Source organism: Elephantulus edwardii, unplaced genomic scaffold (genome assembly GCF_000299155.1).
Source record: "Elephantulus edwardii isolate Elephantulus edwardi_28Jun2011 unplaced genomic scaffold, EleEdw1.0 scaffold00071, whole genome shotgun sequence".
Classification (NCBI taxonomy): domain Eukaryota; kingdom Metazoa; phylum Chordata; class Mammalia; order Macroscelidea; family Macroscelididae; genus Elephantulus; species Elephantulus edwardii.
This window is the reverse complement of record NW_006399821.1, coordinates 8,264,936-8,271,241: the sequence shown is the minus strand read 5'-3', so window position 1 is coordinate 8,271,241 and position 6,306 is coordinate 8,264,936.

Genomic DNA, 6,306 nt, shown 5'->3' with positions numbered 1-6,306 from the left:
GCTTGCCTCCGGAAATTCTATGAACTTAGAGAAATGACGAAAGTTATACAAGTCTTCAGGTCTTTCATTCATAGAGTTGCTATGAGTAGTTTATGACTTGAAGGCACTTAACGACGATGACAACAAAAACAACAACATGATGAAGCTCAGCATCAGGAAAACAGATTACCACCCCTGGACTAATTGGCTGCACCATGATAGATGGAGAAGAGACTGAGGTTATTAACAATTTCAGCTTGCTTGGCCCCACAATCAACAGTTTTGGCATCAGCAGTCATGAAATCAAAAGACTAATTACATGGAGGAAGTCTGGTATCAAGGACCTTTCCGAAGTGCTAAATAGTAATGATGTTAGTCTAGAGACCAAGATGTGCCTGATCCAAGCCATAGTCCTTGCTCTTACTTGCTATGCATCAGAGAGTTGGACAATGAACAAAGATAACAGAAGGAAAACCAATTCCTTTGGATTGTGGTGTTGGAGGTGAATATTGAACATACAAAAGACCACTAAGAAAATAAATAATCTGTATTAAAGAGGATGAAACCAAGTTTCTCCTTGGAGACAAGGATTTTGAAGCTTTGTCTCACATACTTTGGGGATGTGGCCAGGAGGGACCAGTCACTGGAGGGCATCATGCTTGAAAGGGTGGGGAGACAGTACAGGAGAGGAGGACCCTGTTTGAGATGTATTGACATAGTAACTGGGGCAATGGGGGTAGGTGTGTCAGAGTCAGTGAGACAGGCTCAGGATAGGGCAGGATTCAGAGCTATTATATATAGGGTGGCTATGAGTTGTAGGTGACTCGATGACACATAACAACAACAATGCTATTATGGATTACATCTCAACATCAAGAAAACAAAAATCCTGACCACTGGATCAAACAGGCAACATCTTAAGAGTTGGAGAAAAGATTGAAGGTAGCAAATATTTACCTCTACTTGGAATAACAATCAACAGCCGTAACAGGAGCCAAAAAAATAAAAATGTGTGTTTCACTGGAAAAATATAATGTCAAGGACATTTTCAAAGTTTTAAAGGGTAAGGATGTCAGTTTAAAGACTAAGGTGCACCTGACACAACCCATGATGTTTTTAATTGCTTCTTTTGCATCTGAAAGTTAGACAATGAATAAGGATGACAGAAGAAGAACCAGTGCCTTTGAGTGTCACGTTGAAGAAGAGTAATGGATATTCTACTATCAAAAGAACAAACAATGAAATAGCTAGCTCATATGGAATTTCTATGTTCAGCTTTTTGAGGAAATATAAACTGCCTTTCAGAGTGGTTGTACCATTGTACAATCCCACAATGTAAAAGAATTATTGTTTCACCACATCCTCTCCAACATTTATTACTTGCCATCCTGTTAAACATTCCCACAGCTACTGAAGTGAGATGGTATCTCATTGTGGTTTTGATTTGCATCTCTCTTATTGCCAGTGATTTGAAGCATTTCTTCATATGTCTGTTGCTTGGAATATACCCCAAGAAAATAAGAACTGAGGCTCAAATGGAAACTTGTACATCAATGTTCATAGTAGCTTTATTCACCACTGCAAGAACATGGATACAGTCCAGATGCCCAAACACAAACAAATGGATTGAGAACTTGTGGCGCATTCATATATGGAATACTATGAAACACGCAGGAACAATGATTTTGTAAACAAAGATTCTCATGACTGGGCTGATTGGCAGCATCATGATAGATGGTGAAGAGATTGAGATTGTCAATAGCTTTAGTTTGCTTGGCTCCATAATCAACACTCTTGGTACCAGCAGTCAGGAAATAAAAAGACTAATTGCATTGGGAAAGTCTGCTATCAGAGAACTCTCAAAAGTACTGAAGAACAACAGTGTCAGTCTGGAGACTAAGATGCCCCTGATCCAGGCCATGGTCTTAGCAATTACTTGCTATGTATTGGAAAGTTGGACAATGACTAGGGATGATAGAAGGGGAATTGATGCCTTTGAGCTGTGGTGCTGGAGAAGAGTACTGAATATATAATGGACTGCTAGGAGAACAAAGAAGTTCATCCTGGAGAGAGCGAGGCCAGGCTGTTCCTTAGACGCAAAGATTCTGAAGCTTTGTCTGACTAACTTTGGATATGTTGTAAGGTAGGACCAGTCATGATTGGGAGGATGGAGGGACAGCGCAGGAGACAAAGACACTCTATGAGACTGATTGATTCCATGACTGGGGTAATGGGGGTAGGTGTGTCAGAGACAATAAGATTGGCACAGGATAGAGAAGGTTTTAGGGCTGTTGTACATAGGGTCACTATGAGTTGCAGGCAACTCAACAGCACATAATAACAACAACTATCACCTAACTTGGGAGGGACTGGAATGCATTATGCTGAGTGAACTAGCTCAGTATCACAAGGATAAATACGGTATAAAACCATTATTGTAGAGTAAGGAGGAGGATCCACAAGGGGTGTGGATGGGGAGGGGATAGGGTTATACAATTCCGTGGGTGGGTGGCTGGAGAAAATGGGAAGGATCTTTTGTTTAAAACAATGTATTCAAACTTTGCAAATAAATCAGAATAAGATAAACTAAACAGAAAAAACAAATTTGTTTTGGAGGAAGTGCAACAAGGATGTTCTTAGATGCAAGGATGTTCATATTTCATTTCACATACTTTGGGCCAGTCCTTGGAAAAAGACATGCTGAGAAAGGTGGAGGGTCATGAAAAGAGAAGACCCTCAACAAAACGAACTGATACAGTGGCTATAACAATGGGTTTGAGCATGTGAGGGATGGTTAAGATGCTGCAAGATAAAGCAATGTTTAGATCTATTGTACCTAGGATTGCTATGCAGTGCAGTGCAGCTTCTCCTTTTAAAAAAATGTTATTATTTTGTGTGTGTGTGTACCATCAAATCAGATCTGACTGGTAGAGGAGGAGATTGCCCCTCCTTCTCCAGCAGAACATCTGGTAGGATTGCTATGCATTGTAATTGACTTGATGGCCTCTAACAAGAACAATGTGCTATTGTCCACCACTGTCTATTAATTTGTCATACTGTGCTGATCTGTATGCTACTAAAATGCTGGAAGTTATGCCACTCATATTACAAAGAATAGTAGGGCTAGCCAATATGGATAGGTTTCATGAGAGCTTCCAGATTAACACAAAAACAAGAAGACAGACCTATCTTCTGAAAATTAGACAATGGAAACTTTTTGGATCACAACAGAATGCTGTTTGCTACAGTGTGGGTGAGTCCCCTCAGCTGGAAGGCAGTCACAATGTGAATGTAAATGTAAATGTAAATGGACTCAAACATCTCATGTCCTGGATAGCTACGAGGACAATCATGAAAGCAGAGCAGGATCACTTTTGTTGTGCTGTACTTGGGCTGACTCCCAGCAAAAACCAGCATTCTTTTGTCACTAACTGCTTTCAACTATGTGGGAAATAATCATCCCTCCTCTAGGCTTTTCTCAGTTGTGACTGTCCCCTCACCATCTCTCCAAGAGCTCCAAGAACTTTGGGAACCATGGACAGCTGGGCTGGGCAAATAATTCCCAATGCTCCCTGAACAAAGTGAAGCTCCCTTTCTGACTTGCTAGAGATGGAAGGCTTTTAGCCTGTGCCAATGTAAATCCTGCTTTGCTAGCTTGGAATTGTGAAACGCCCATGAACTTCTGTGTGAGAGGCTTGGTTAAATCAGAGCTTCTCAAGCATCATTGTGCATGCGAATCACCAGCAGTCCTGGGAAGATGCAGGCTCTGATTCTGCAGATCTTGTGACGATTTCCAATGAAGCTGGTCCAAACCCCAGGTAGAGTTGAGACTTAAAGCTGTGCTGTGATACATTCTAAGCAGCATCAACTCATTGATTTCCATAGTGGAAAGAAGAGGACAGAGTCACCTAATATTGCATAAAATCCCAAGACACTTAGAAAATAAAGGAAGGAGTATCTTGAAGCATATGAAAAGAGTATCTCATGTGAGAAGGATATCATGCCTGGAAGGGTAGAGGATCAACATAGGAGAAGATCCTAGATGAGATAGATTGACACAGTAACTGTAGCAAGTATGGGCAGGTGTGTCAGAGATGGTGAGGCTGGCTCAGGTTCAGAACCACTGTTCATAGGGTTGCATATAACTCAGAGTTGACTCAACAGAACATTAACAACAGCAAAGCTGTTCCTCGTATGGGAACCAGTGCTGTGTCCTTAAAAGCCAAACAGGAGACTCACCATCCTGAAATGCAATAACTTGTATCCCAGAATTCTCAGACTTTCACAGTTTACATTTTTCACAAATGTAATTACTACCTTTTCATATCTGATAAAATCCCCACAACCCTCTGGTTAGAAAACAGCCAGGTGTTTTTAATATCCATAATCCAGTTGAATAAATTGAGTCGCATGTATCTTAATAGACCATAGACTACACAAGTAGGAGAATAATGAAATGGAAGAGAAGGAGGGAGAGGAAAGGAGGAGGACTTTTTTTCTTTTTTTCTTCTAACAGCTTAATTTCTTCTTTTCTGAATGTGAGTCAATTATGAGTAAATGCAAACAAATCTGCTCTTTAGCCATCCCACACGCTCCCTCATGTCTCTGGGGCTGGTGGGCCCCTCCCCTCCCCTCCCCTCCCCTCTCCTCTCCTCTCCTCTCCTCTGCTCTCCTCTCCTCTCCAAACGTGGCAGCATGGGAGAACACGGAGGGTGGCTGGCAGCTGCCCCTGTTGTCATTGCTGAACTTTGTCCCTGACCCATCCTGCTGTGGACATGGACTCCTGTCCTCCCTGAGATATCACATTCATACTTGGGCTCCCATTCCTCAAAGGACACACCTGCCCATGTCCTAGGCTCCTCTGGGCCCACCAACTCTTCTTGCTGCATCTGAGCTACCTGTGAGGGGTATTTTGGATGACCCTTATTTTCTCCAGGAGCACACATATCTCACTAGGCTCTCCCCTACACTGGGCTCTACCAACAATGCTGCCAATTTTATCCCAACTCCACACAGGCTGCCTTGGGGCTTCTGCTCAGGCTTCACCCAGAATGTGAGACAGTATCTTCCTTGTTCTTAACCACCAGTCCTTCTGGGCTGCCTAATTCCTCAGTCCTGTGGTCGTGGGCAGGGAACAGGACCAGCATTGCTGACTAATGCTAATACCATCCCTCCTTCTTCACTCTTTGCCTTCCTCTCACCCATTCATTTGGGATCCTGTAGGAACAGAGAATGGGGGCAGAACATTTGGCGCTACAGTTAGTCTTCCCAAGTCTCACTTAATGGCCTTAAATTCTTGCCTTTAGTCCTGAATCTGGGCTTTGAAATGAAAAATGCTCTAGCTTTTGCAACCATGGTTTTAGTGAGGGTTCAAACCTTTGCTGAAAATTTACATTTCTGGATAGTACAAATCGTTTGTAGGCTCAGCTGTAAGTCATAAAGTCAGAGTTTGTATTTACCTAGAGGTACCTTGGAAGAAAGGCCTGGCAATCTGGTTCTGAAACCTTTGCCACCAAAACCCTGAAGAGCCCAATTCTATTCTGAATCGTGGGACCATGAGTCAGAACAAACCTGACAGAAAGTGGGGTTAATGGGTGAAAATGGTGTCATTTTTACAATTTCTCTGTAGGTCTAAAATGATTTCAAAATTTCTTACTCTGCTGCCAGTGATTCCAGTCCTTACCCATGGTCTCCTCCTGCTGTAATGTCTTACATAATCATAATATGATTGTCAAAACTGGGAAATGCATGTTGATGTGATATTAATAATTGACTTTTTAAATTAATTTTTCCAATGTTCATTTTCTATTTTAGAATCCTTTCTGGGATTTCTCCATGCACTTTTTATTATTGCTCTGTAGTATCCCGTTTCTGAGGGTTTTTCTGGAGAGTGTAACAGTTTCGTAGGCAGGCTCTTGTTCCTTGATTAGCACTTGTCTTGACCTCCTCACAGGAATGAGGTTTTGCATTTTCAAGAACGCATCATGTCAATAAGTTTATGTCAGTGCAACATAATGTGTTCAACAGAGTCATGGCTTTGGCATACTCACCTTGATCACTTGTTTAAGGTTATAGCCATCTTGTTTCTCCATTATAATGTTATTATCTTTTCCTTTGAAACAATTAATGCCTTGAGGGAGGTGCTTTGAGACTATGCAAATACCTGTTGGCACATTATATTTTTCTTTTTTTCAAGCTCCCTTTGAATTTTTCTCTTCAGCTCTCTGTGTTGTACAGGACAACTTTCAGTGCCTTTTCTGACATCCCTTTTTGTCTTCCATCCTTCATTACCTTTTTTTGTCGCTTGCCTTTTTTTATTTTTATTTA